Raw genomic sequence first — 13881 nt, forward strand, 5'->3', positions numbered from 1 at the left:
CTTAGGAAAGACAATTGGGGGACTGTGGAGCTTAAGCTCTCTTGTCCCCTGAAACATGGCTGTTCCTAGGGAGAGGACAAGGCATGGAAGACTGGAAAAGTAGTGGGTGATTCAACAGGGCAACCAAAGAGTTGGTAGGTGGGAGGTTGAATATGTAAAGTGGTCAGAAATGAGTACCATGGTTTGGGACCTCCGGACTTGATTTGATTTGGATGTTTAGATATTGTGGTCCACCAAGTCATGGGCTTCAGGCATAGCATAAGAGACTTTGTTGGGAAGCTTGTAGGAGGCTGAAATGAAGTCAGTCATCGATTTATTAATCCTCCATTATAAAGGAGACTAAAATGAGGGAAATTCAGGTGATCTGGTTATCACATGTGGCAATAGCATGCTATACTTGAATAGCCCATGTGCTCTGCCAGAGGTTTCTGGAGTCTTAGAACACTGAAATCTTCCACCCATGATTTAGCCATTCTTCCTGGCTTATCGTGACTATTGTTGTTTTTTTTTTTCATCCAGTGTCTTTTCTCTAGACTTGATATATTTGCTGGCTAAAGAAATTCTCCTCTGGTCAGCTGTTACCCTCCTCCTATATTTCTGCCTCATCCTCCCTGGATCAAGCCATCACTCAATCTGGTAGCATATTTATTCCAAGCAACTCCAATTCCTCACTCCCCATTGCTCCTTGATCTATCACACCCAAGCCAGCTTCCAACAAAGTCACTAACAGCTTATAGGTAAGTCATGAAATGAGCATTTCTAAAGACCACTTTTATGAGTTTCATACTTTTTGGTCCATGGAGAACTGATTATTATACAATAAACACTATGCTATGTAGAGGAGGATATTGTCTCAAGGACTTAAGGAACATATTGACAAAGTCGAAGAAATTAAAGGAGACTTAGCTGTGAATAGGAGAAAAATTCAAAGCTACTTTCAAAACTAGAGATATAGGATAGAAGACATTACAAACAAAAATATCAGTTATAGATAATTTTAAAACTCTTGCAAAAGGGCAGTGGACAATGCAGCCAAAATAAGAAGAAAAGATAAAGATGAGAAAAAAATCTTTGCATCAAACATCTATGACAAAAGTCTGACATCTAACATATAGGGATCTGGCAGAAATCTCTAAGGCTAAGAACATTCTTCAATAGACAAATGGTCAGAGGATAGGAACAATTTTCCAAAAAAGATATATAAAATATCAACCATTATATAAAAGAGTGTTCAATTTCACTGAGAATAAGAAATGTAAGTACAAGTTAAAATAACTCTGTAGTGGCATTTTACAACATCAGATTTGCAAAGAGGGTAAAAGATGGAAAAAATAAAACTTGAGGGGGCTGTGGGAAGATAGGCATAACTATTTAACTGTTGGCAGAGCTGTGTATTAGTCTAACAATTTTGGGAAAGATTGAGGAATTATTCAATTCAGCAAGCATTGATTAAGAATTTCCTATTTGCAAGGCACTTTACTAGACATTTGGGGTACAGGCACAAAATCAATTTCTTAACTTTTGAGGAGCTACAACATATATTGTTTAGCCACTTTTCCGTCATGTCTGACTGTTTGTGCCCTCATTTGGGTTTTTTGTTTGCAGAGATACTGGAGTGGTTTACCATTTCCTTTTCCATCTCATTTTACAGATGAGAAAACTGAGGCAAACAGGTTAGGTGACTACCCCAGGGTCACATAGCTACTAAGTACCTGAGGCCATATTTGAACTCAGGAAGATGAGTCTTTATGATTCCAGGCCTGGCATTCTATCCACTGTGCCACATACCTGCCTACAACATATGTACAGACATATATATAAATGATAAGTTGAGAAAGAGGAAATATTTAGATAAGTTTCTCATAGGAATTGACCCATGAACCAAGCCTTGAAGTAAGCTAGGGATTCTTTGAGGTGGAGGTGAGGAGAGAATGTCATACAGGTATAGAGAACATTCTGTACATTGGTATACAAGGAGAAAGTGGAGTGCCAAGTTTGGGAACCAAATAAGCCAGTTTGGTTGTATCATAGAGGATGTGAAGGGGAGTAATGTGAAATAAGTTAGGAGAGGTGGGAGTCACACTGTCAGTATCCCTAAGTGATAGGCTAAGGAGTTAATAGTTTATACTAGAGGCTCTAAAGAATCACTGAAGATTTTTGAGCTAAAGAATGGCTTGAGCACAGTCAGATTTGCACTTTAGGAAGACAGATCGGAAAGGCGAAGCCAAGAGTCTGATTAAGAGGCTATTGCAATAACAGGCAGCAAGCTACAAGAACCTCCTAAGTGGTGGCCATATAAGTGAAGAGAATGGATGTGAGAGATGTTGCAGAGGTTAAATCAACAAGATTTGGCAACTGCTTCTGTAGTCGGGTCTGGGTGGGTAGGTGGGCAGGAAAAGTCGAGCATGACACAAAATTCTAAATGTGGGTGTCTAGGAGGATGGTGGTGCCTTGACGGAAATTGGGAGGTTGGGAAGGAAGACAAGTTTGGGGATTGTCCTTCACTTCTGTTTATTTGCATTTCTGATCTGTTGTTCTCTCCTGTTGCTGTGGTGAGGCTTGCCATTGCAGATTCCAGTTTTTCTATTCTGCCCCGTGACTTTTGCTGTACAGACAGACATAAATTCTGCTCTCATAATTCCCATTTCTCTTTTGAACCACTCAGAGATAGCAGGTTGGGGTTCTGTGATCTCAGATTCCACAGGGTCCTCTGCCTCATCATCCTCTGTCCTGTATGTCCTCTGTGGTGAATCATATTCCTTTATTTTGCAATATTCATTTATAGATGTCTGAACTCTTTTACTAGATCTAGAGGCCATATTTCCTTCTCTTGTTACTGTTTTTCCTTTTTTGATTTATCTGTTTATGTTTGATTTTTCTTCTTCTTGAAATCTTTGGTAATTTTAGTCCCCTTCTCCTTTTCCCCTTTTTGCTCACTTTCTTACCCCTTCCTCTCTTATTGTGGTTTCCTTGGGAGAAACCCCTTCAGCCTCCTTTCATTTCATGGTTCATCAGTCTAGGTCTTTTCCATAAGTGACTTTTGGGTGGTCAAATACTGTGTTCTTTCCCTCACGCTTAATGGAATGCTGTATAGCCCCCAACCATCCCCACACAGTGTCCTGTCCTGGTTCCTGCCCCTCTCCTCTTGTTCCTTAATTCTTTGGCCCGGCAGTAGCAGTTTGGAGGTCTGCAGCACTGATGCTATGGGATTATGGCCCTGGCAGGCTTTTACTCCTAAGCAGCTGGGGCAGCTTGGCTGGCTCTTGTAGCTTCAGCCTAGAGCTTGGGTCTCCACAGCACTGGAAAGAGGAAGGAGAGGTTGGGATGAGAGGGTGAATTTGGTTCTAAGTTGGTGTCATGTCCTTGGGTCTGCTAGTACAGTCTCACTGACAGTAAGTAGTATGAGATCTAGGGGAGGGATGCTGAGGGAGCTCAGAGTCAATGAGCTCATGTGACCCAGGAGACCTTCCCATTTCTCTAATGCTGATATACCACAAAAATCTCCAAGGTGACTAAATAAAGTAACATTTTTAAAAATTAAGGAAGCCTAAATTTGGCTTTTTAAGAATAGCCCAGTTTAAATAATGTATAGTTAACCAACCTACATGGTGAGTCTGAAAACACAAAATACATGTGTATAAAATTGGCCATTCCATTTTCTAAATGACCAGGGCCTTTGGTAGAATTAGTCTATATGCACTATGGTCAATAGCGTCCATCTCTCTGCCATCTGGCTGTAAGACTTTATGTGAGTGTATACACACGTATGTGTACACATATACTTTTATGTACATATGCATATAGTTTTATGTATAATTATATATACTCAAAACTATATATGGTTCTGAATAACTAATTTGTTTTCACTCACATGTGTGTGACCTACTTTGGAATACTTGTAAGCTTTTTTGAGCCAGGCTAACTAGTATTGGTCATTAAGTAAATTCCCATTCAGCATTTAGTCTTCCAAATGATATTTATTTATTTATTTATTTATTGTTTAAGCTATCTTTATTTTTTATTTACGGTATAAAACAAGCATTTCCATAGCATAGTATAATAAAAAAAGATGATTATACATGAAACTACAAATCGATTATGTACAACTTGTTATTCCTTTTAAATGTATAATTAAGTTATCCTGTAAATTCCTTCCCTTCTTCTCTTGCCCTACTTTCGATAGGTATATAAGCTCACACAGGAGAAGAGTCTTTTATTGGTTAATTGGTTGGTTTTTAAAAGAAGCTGGTGACAAGATAGATTGTCTCCTTTCACTTTTAACCTTTCACTTAGGGAACAAAGAAAAAGCTTATTGTCCATAATCTTTTGGGAAGAAAGAAGCCCATTTGTTCAGATGAGTTTTCCAGACAGCTAAAAGTTAACTTTAAGTGATTTAACTTAAAGAAAAGTTGTAAAAATTACATCTTCCTAGGGCTTCTTAATACAATCTGCTGAATATTTTAACCTTTTCTTGATGACTAATGGTTATCATTATGAACTCATTTATAATATGCTGAAGTTATAACCATAACAGTGCATTTCTGTAGTGTTTTGAAGTTTACAGGCAATAGCCCACGAAGTAGGCATTGTAAGAGCTGTTATCATATCCATTTTACTGATGAGAGATATAGATAATTTGACCAAGTTCACATAGTAAGGGGACGGGGGTGGGTTTTTAAACCCAGACTAATTCCTTTTCAGTTATACGGTCCTGCTTTTTATGCAGGTATGGATATAAGACTGAATGTCAGCACTGGTACTTACTTACTTAAAAAATCTCTCTGATGCTAAATGATATTTATTAAGTGCTACTCGGTGCTAGGAAAGGTCCTGATGGTATAAATCAATTAATCACTTAGTATTCATTAAGTACCTATTATGTCCTAGACATGGTGTTTGGCACAGTGATACAAACAGACAAAAAAGAAGTAGCCCTTAACTCTAAGAGGTTGTAATCCCTCAGGGGAGACACACACACACACACACACACACACACACACACACACACACACACAAACATGGGCACGAGCGCACACATACACATATAATTCTATAAAAATACATACAAAATAAAAACATAAACACAATCAATCAATAAGTACTTATTAAGCACCTACTAGTACTGGGCATGATGTCAGGAACCGAGGATAGAAATACAAAGAATGAAACAATCTCTACTTGACAGAGCTTACAAGCTAATTTACATGCAGACAACACTAGCAATTTAGGGGATTAGGGAAACCCCCGTATAGAAGGGGATGCTTGAGTACAGTTTGGAAGGAAACTAGATCTTCTGAGAAATAAAGATAAGAAGGGAGCAAATTCCAGAGAAAGGAGCAGCTGGTGCAGAGATGCAGCAAAGGGAATCAAAGGGTTATGTGTGGGGAGCAGCAAGGAGGCCAGTTTGACTGAAGCACAGGGTGTATAAAGGAGAATAAGGTGTAAGAGACTGGAAAGCAAAAAATTGAAATACTCTCTGCTCTCAAGAGTCTACTGAGGAGAAACAACATGCTTGCAGATAAATTTTAAAAATATGTAAATTATTTTGTATGGAGGAAGGAACAAGTAGGGGAAACTGGGAAGGGCCTCATGTGGGAGATGGCATCTGAGCTGATTTTTGAAGGGAGCTGGAAATTCCAAGAGGCACACGTTAGGAGGGAGAGGATTCCAGGCATGGGGAAAAAAAAAACCTACATAAAAATACAGAGACAGGCGATTGAATTTTATGTTTGGGGGACGGTAAGTAGTCTGGTTTTACTGAAATTTCAAGTATACAAGGTAGAGTAATATGAAATCAACCTAGAAAAATAAGTCATAGTCTTATCTTTTTGAAGGACTTCAAATGTCAAAGGAGCTTGTATTTTACTCTAGGAAAAGTAGGGAGCCGTGGAAGCTTCCTGAGGAGGGGAGTGACATGATCAAACCTGATATGTAGTAATAGTAATCTGGCAGTTATGTGAAGGCAGAATTTGATATGGAAGAGCCTAAAGACAGGGACATCAATTAGAAGGCTAATACAGTTGTCCTCGTGAAATTCTGAGGGCCTGGTCTGCAGTGGTAACTGTATGAGTGAAGAAAAGGGGGAATGGAGGGGAGGGATATACGGCAGCACGTCAGTCACTTCTTTAAGATCTGAGGTTAGGAGGAGAAAAATCAGTGACGTAGAAATGTTTTAATGTGCTCAGAGCACTGTTTCTCATGAACCATATTCCTTGTTTTATGGCTGAAATAACTGCCTAAGTCAATTGGGTTTGGGGATAGAAACAAAACTTTAGTGACCTCAGTTCCAGGTCAACTGTTTTAATTATTTGTGTTTTGTTCTGTAGTCCTGCTGGGAATGATTTGGTCCAGTTATATTGCTGACCAAAAAATAAAAAAGAATTTCAAAGTCAGTTTCGGCCACGTGGTGCACTCCTGCTCCTGACCTCCTGCATTAGGCGCCCAGCTTCGGCTTCATTCTGTGCCCTGTCTCATGCCCCGTTGGGATCTGACGGGGTTGTATTTCACTGTATTTCTTGGCTTTGCGATTTTGTTTAGCTCTCTTTTTAGCCTCGCTCTTTCACTCTGGGAGATGGTGAAGTCACAGGGAAGAGGAAGGTTATCTTAGTGGCCCAGGATCGTAGAGCTAGAGAGAGATCGCTAGAGAATCTTAGCCTTAGAGATTGCTCTGTCCAACCAAATCATTTTACAGGTGAGGAAATCAATGGTCTGAGGTTACATGATTTTCCCAAGGTCACAGGCTACTAAGTGGTGGATCTTGAATTGGGATCCAGGTCTCCTGAACTCTGTGTCTAATGCCAGTTATTGGGCTGATAATAGAATCACAGAAGCAGAGAATTTTAGATTTGGAAGGGACCTCAGCAGATATCAAGTGCAAACCATATCCATAAGAAAACTCACTATGAATTACTGGACAAACGGTCATCCCCTCTGCTTGAAGACCTCTAGTGAGGAGGACCCACCACTTCTCAAAAGGGCCCACTCCACATTTGACTAGATCTGATTGTTACAGAGTTTTTTCCTAACATCAACCCTAAATTTCCCTCTTTGAAAATTTAACTTTAAGGCTTGCCCCGATCCAAAATTTCTGGGAACAGAGAATAATTAGTGCTTTTTTTTTTGGACCTAATAAAGTAGTTTTATGCTGGGTTTTAAAATGGCATATCTAGTTAATCATTTAAATATCTCTGGCTTGAGTTAATGTCCTGCATATAAAACTACATTTAATTCTTTTAGATTAAATTTTATGTCCTGTTATTCTGAACTTGAACCAGCAAATACAAGCATTCCCATATTCAAAGGAGAAGAGAAAAAGAAGACTATATATGAAACTGTGAGTCTCCTTTGTGTACAGCTTGTTTTTTAAAGTATATAGTAATTTAGCAGGTTAATTTCAAAGCTGTCCTGATAATGTGTTTTCCTCTGAGCTTCCTGTTCTTGTCTTTGTATTTTTAAAACACTTCTTGGTACTCTTACCCTTTTTTTTTTTATCACTATCACTATCACTATCATCCTTTCCCTCCAAAAAAAACCCCTCTACATCCCCTGTAATCAATAAGTATAGTGTATAGATAGTGGACTGAGGATGAGAGCAAGCTGTATGTTTCAGGGTGGTGGGTGGTGGTGGTGTGTGTAATGGGGAGGCAAAGACACAGGCATGATCTGAAGTCTTACCACATCTTAACACACAGGAATGGGGCTCTTTGTTCTCCCATCAGCTCTTGGTTGGAGGGCCTGCCATTATGGGTAAGCCTTCCTGAGGCTTCCAAAGGCTCCACTCCTTCCTTTCAGCTGTGCCGCAGACTGGTCTGCCTACCCACTACTGTCATTTCACAGCCATACCGACTAAAACTTCTTCAGGGTGTCCTTAGAGCCTTCCTCCTGCTCTCCCTGGTTATGATTATCCCCCTTTAGCTGACTCTACAGAAATCAATTAGGGCATATCTTAGCATCCATCTCCATATGGGTCTGGCTCAGCAGTATCATACAGTAACAGCCCATGTTTCTACAGGGCAAAATGTTTTCTTTATAACAGTTCTGTAAGAAAAGTAGTATGAGCATCATTATACCCATTTTACAGATGAAGAAACTGAGCTAAGGCTCAGAGTATGAAGTATTCCCTGAGTGACTCTGGGTCAACAGTCCTACTCAGAGTACTTATGAGAGTCAGTATTTGGAGCAGGCTCTTGTGATTTAAAATCTACTTTTCTTCCCACTTTTTTGTCAACATACATGCTAAAATTGGAGCAATACAGAGATGATCATGGTTCCTGCACAATGATAACATACCAGTTCATGAAGAGCCCCATTTTTTCCACACAGTTGCCAAAGCAATTTACCTAAGTCGTAAATCTGATCATCCCCTCTACTCAGCAGTGATCAATTAATCAAGCAATTAATCAAGTACCTACTAGGTGCCAGTCCCCACTAAGTGCTGGGAATACGAAAAGGAGTAAAAGACAGTTCCTGTCCTTGTAGCTCTCACAATAAACTCTAGAAGATTTATATTGCTTCTAGGATCAAATATATACTCTGCTATTTGGCCTTTAAAGTTTTCCACAACTTAACCCCTTCCTATATTTCCAGTCTTCTTACACTTTATCCTCACCTCCATGTACTGTCAGGTCCACCCATACTGACTTGCTGTCATACATAACACTCTCTCTCGTCTCCAAATCTTTGCATGGAGTATCTACCTTACCTGGAATGCTCTTTCTTATTGTTTATTACTTCTACCTCATAGAAGCCATGTCTTCTTCCAAGATTCAGCTCATATGCCACCTTTAGAAGGAAATCTTTCCTAGACTTCCCATCTGCTTCAGGGATGGGGAATCTATGGCCTGGAGGGCACACATAGCCTTCTAGGTCCTTGGGTGCAGCCTTTTGACCAAGTCCAAGTTTTATAGAACAAATCTTTTTATTAAGGGGATTTGTTCTGTGGAATTTGGATTCAGTCAAAGGGTGGCACTTGAGGACCTAGAGGGCCACATGCGACCTGGAGGCTACAGGTTCTCCACCCCTGCTAGATCCTTCTCTTCTAAGGTTATCTTCCATCCTCTATGTATCTTGTATATATCTATGTATTTACATGTTATATCCCCCATTAGAATGTATGTGCCTTGGGGAAAGGGAGTGTATTCACATTTTCTTTTTGAATTCCCAACTCTTGGCATATAGTAAGTGTTTAATAAACGTCTTTTGATTGATTATTGTGATCTCTTCCTTTATAACAGGTACAGTAGATAGACTGCTAGGCCTGGAATCGAGATAACCTGAGTTCAAATCCAGCCTGGCACTTAGAAATTTTGTGACCATGGGCAAGTCACTTAACCTCTGTTTGCCTCAGTTTTCTCATCTGTACAATGGGAAGAATAATAATACCTACCTCCCTGTGAGGATCAAATGAAATAATAAAGCACTTAGCACAGGGCCTGGGACACAGCATTATATAAATGTTAGCTATTGTTATATTATCATAACATACTTTTAAGTTTTGGTCAGCAGGCATGTTAGGCAAAGAAGGCTCTGTCCTACAAGGGGAATGGTGGAAAGGGCTCAAGGCCCTGAGCTTGGAAGGGTGAAGGCTGTTGGTTGATTTGAAAGTGGGCTAGACGTTCCCATGGGAGCTTTCCAGCAATCTATCAATCAACAAATATTTATTAAGCACTTATTATATCCTAGGTGCTGGGAACCAAAATGAGAGAGTTTCTGTCTTTAAGGGACTTACTTGCTTGGGGTACCCTTATGGCCAACTTATCATTACATATGCTAAGTAGCACTAGAACAGAAACCCTCATTAGATTTATACTTCTCAGTGTGTGCAATCAAACTTTATTAATCAAAATTGCAAACAATACAAATATCAGCCTCTTATAGGAATAAACCTGTGAGTTTTACAAGTCAGCCTTACAAGTTTGGTAAGCATCTTTCCTGCCAAGGCTCATGACAAAGTTCTCTCTCTGCCCAGGCTTAAGAGGTTGTCTGGAAAGTTTCTGTCATTGAGCATTGCCTTCCTGTGAACAAGAGCCTCCATTATGGGGTGATGCCGGAATCTGTGCCATTTGCAATCTAGGAGCAGGCTGAAGGCTATGGCTTTTGATGGTGGTTTCTTACACTTTTTAGTTTATAGGCATTCCTAATTTGTTTGCCACATAATTTGATTGGTAATGTATTACATGAACTACTGATAAAGTTGTTTTTAATGTTTTTCCATTGGTGGTCTGTCCTATCAGAGGAACCACACATGCTTGTCAATTGCTTAAGAACACACACATACACACACACACACTCACATTGTTTTCTATGATGTACTATACAAGTGCTTATCTTACTATTGAAAAACAACACAGAAAAACAGCTTACTCAAAACAACTCAGTCACAAACCAGAGACTTAAAACAAATTGGAGTTTTTTGTTGTCATTGAGTCGTTTCATTTGTGTTTGACTCTCCATGACCCCATTTGAAGTTTTCTTGGCAAAGATATTGGAGTGGTTTGCCACTTCCTTTTCCAGATCATTTTACAGATGCAGAAACTGAGGCAAGCAGGGTTAAGTGACTTGTCCAGGGTCACACAGCTAGTGTCTGAGACTGGATTTGAACTCAGGTTCTCCTGACTCCAGGGCCAGCACTTCACTGTGCCACCTAGCTACCCTTTTATGAAGATAATAAGATACTATCACTGTACTCTCTCCCAGTTCTCCCTTCCTCTTTGAGAAACAACAACAAAAGCCTTTTAATTAGTCAGACGAATCAATTAGGCAGGTAAAACCAAACAAACACCCATGTTGGCCATGGCAATATAAATAAATAAATACACACACATATGCACACATATACATACATGTCATTTTGAATCGAGTCTAATTCTTCTCTGTCAGGAAGGTGAATAACATGACTATCAGTCTTCTGAAGTCAGGTTTGGTCATTGATCAGTGCTCAAAGCAGTCTGTCTTTACAATGTTGTTGTTTATTGTATAAACTGTTCTGGTTCTGCTCACTTCACTCTTTATCAGTTCATATAAGTCTTCCCAGATTTCTCTAATGCTTTCCCTTTCATCATTTCTTATGGTACAATAGTATACCATTACATTCATATGCCATAATTTGTTCATCCATTTCCCCAGTTAATGGGCACTCCCTTAATTTCCAGTTCTTTGACACTACAAAGAGTATTGTAAGCATTTTTGCCCATGTGAGTGCTTTTCCCATTTCTCTGAACTCTTTGAGGCATATGCTATACACACACACACACACACACACACACACACACACACACACACACACATACACATATAGACACACATATGTAACTCTTGGTCAAAAGAGATGCACAATTAAGTAAATTTTGGGGTATAGTTCTAAGTTGTTTCCATAGTGGTTGGTTCAATTCATAGTTTCATTAATACTGCACCAATGTGCTCATTTACCCACAGCCTCTCCAATATTTATCATTTTTTGGTCACCTTTGCCAGTCTTATGGACATAAGGTAGAATCTCAGAGTTGCTTTAATTTTCATTTTTCTAATTGTTAGTGATTTGGAGCATTTCTTAAGGTGGCCGTATAGCTTCAATTTCTTCCTTTGAGACCCGCTTGTTCATATCTTTTTTTTTTAACCATTTATCAATTAGAGAATGGCTCTTATTCTATGCAGTTTATTCTATGCTACAAAATGAGCACTAAATTTTTTCCTCCTTAGTATTGGGTAGGTCTGTCATGACTTGGTTTGCCCAACTATATTGTTTCCTCCATCTGCAAGCATGTTGTGATGTGACCTTTTTATCCTTCAGCCATCTATTCATTTGGAATATATCTGCAATCACCATGGATTATGTCTAAGCATTATGTTTTACGGTTTACAAAATACAAACATCATCCCATTTGATACATAAAATAACGCTGTGATGTAGGCTAGGCAGAGATTGTTTTATTCATTTTATGAATGAGGAAAATGAGGTTCAAAAGGGTCACAAACTAATAAGTAGTGAGGAAAGGCCTAGAACCCCACTCTTCCTACACTGTTGAATGACTCTAGTTCTTAAAATTTGAATCGATTCCTTACATATATTGGAAATGAAACTATTATTTAGAGAAACTTTCTGTAAAAATTTTTTTCTAATTAGCAATTTCTTTTTTAATTTTAGTGGCATTAGATTTATTTAGGCAGAATATTATTTTTGGTAATCAAAATTGTCCATTTTAGCTTTTATGATCTTTTCTATCCCTTGTTTAGTACTGAACTTCTCCCCTATCCATAGATTGCACAGGAAATTTCTTCTGTGCACCTTTGATTTGTTATGGTGTGACCTTTTATGTTTTAGCCATATCTTCATTTGGAATTTATATGGGCATGTGGTGTGAGGTGTTGGTTTACACCTAATTCTTGTCAGAGTGCTTTCCAGCTTTTTTCAATAATTTAAAAAAAAAAAAAATCATGTAGGAAATCTTGATTCCAGTAGCTGTAGTCTTTGAGTTTATTGAACTGTAGGCTACTAGATTTGTTTGCTTTTGTATGTTGTATGCACATTTCTATGTTTTTAACCAATATTGAGATTATGATTACTGCTTCATAGAATAGGTGGAGATCTGGTACCGCTAAGCCTTCTTCATTTGCCCATTTCCCCCCTGTCATTTCCATTGAGATTCTTGACCTTTTATTGCTCTAAGTGAAATTTTCTACAATTTCTTCTAGTTGCACAAAGTAATCCTTTGGTATTTTGATTGGTATGATGATGAATAAATCAGTTACATGGCATAACTGTTTTTATTATATTCATTAAGCCTACTTAGAAGCAATTAATATTCCCCCAGTTATTTAGGTCTGCCTTTATTTCTACATAGATTGTGTTGTAATTGTACTCATATAATTCCTACATGTGTTGGTAGGAAGATTTCCAAGTGTTTTGAACATTCTGTAGTATGGCTTATATCCCTGTATAAGAATGTTTATTTCTACATTGTTTAAGAACTATGCAACGGGTAGTTTTCTGAAGGGAAGAAAAGGAACAAGCATTTATTAAGTGCCTACTGTGTCCCAAGTGCTGTGCCAAGTCCCAGTGATCCCTTTATGAGGAGCAAACAGGTCCCCTGAATGAATTACAGGGGACGGTCCCACTGGACAAGCAAAAATTGGACGTGCCTTTTCAGGGCTTCAAATATTTAAGTCCTAGAGATAAGTCAGAAATTGAGAGGGTACAGGCTCAGGAGCCCTTTGTGCTGGATACCAATGAAGGAGAGGAGTGTACTTCTCCCTTTTGCATCCCCATTGGCCAAGGAATCTGGCATTTACTTTCCCAGAGGGGAGGTATAACTTCACCAAGTAGTTTCATCAGTTCAAGAGAATTCAAGATATAATTGAGGGAACAAACACAAAGGCTTCAGATAGTCATGGATACTGAAAGGCAATTGCTCTGTTCCAGAAGCAGCTTTGTGAATGGTCTTCCTGATACCAGAGGAGACAGCAGGTTATAGATTAAAAAGAGAGCTGTTCTAGATATTTAGTATTTAAGATGTAGAGATAATCAGACCATGGGATCCTAGATGAGCAAACTGCCCAGAAGAGATGCTCCAACCCATGGTAGCTATGTGAAAAGAAAAAGGGCTTCCAGGTCTTGCAGTACCAGGAGTTGTAAGTTGTTTGAGACATGCATTTCCTCTGTATGTACCTCAGTACTATCATGCTTTCTGCCCATTCTGCTCATAGAAGCTATATCTATCTGTGGGCAAGTGCATCCCGGATTTGAGTTTGGGGGAATGTTTTGTAGCTTTTTTTTCCCTATGCTATCTTAGTAAAAAAAAAATTTCTAAAAGCTAATTCTTTCTATTGGCTAATTTTTAATGGAAAACACACTAGTGGGGGCTCATGAACTCTATTAGGAGTGCT

At 38.9% G+C, this 13881-nt stretch overlaps 1 pseudogene; it reads left to right on the top strand.

The window, feature by feature from the left end:
- Positions 1-8214: 8214 nt before the first annotated feature.
- Positions 8215-8315, top strand: LOC144456477 (U6 spliceosomal RNA; annotated as a pseudogene).
- Positions 8316-13881: the final 5566 nt, after the last annotated feature.

Source organism: Phascolarctos cinereus, unplaced genomic scaffold (genome assembly GCF_003287225.1).
Source record: "Phascolarctos cinereus isolate Bilbo 61053 unplaced genomic scaffold, phaCin_HiC Scaffold_3;HRSCAF=262, whole genome shotgun sequence".
Taxonomy (NCBI): domain Eukaryota; kingdom Metazoa; phylum Chordata; class Mammalia; order Diprotodontia; family Phascolarctidae; genus Phascolarctos; species Phascolarctos cinereus.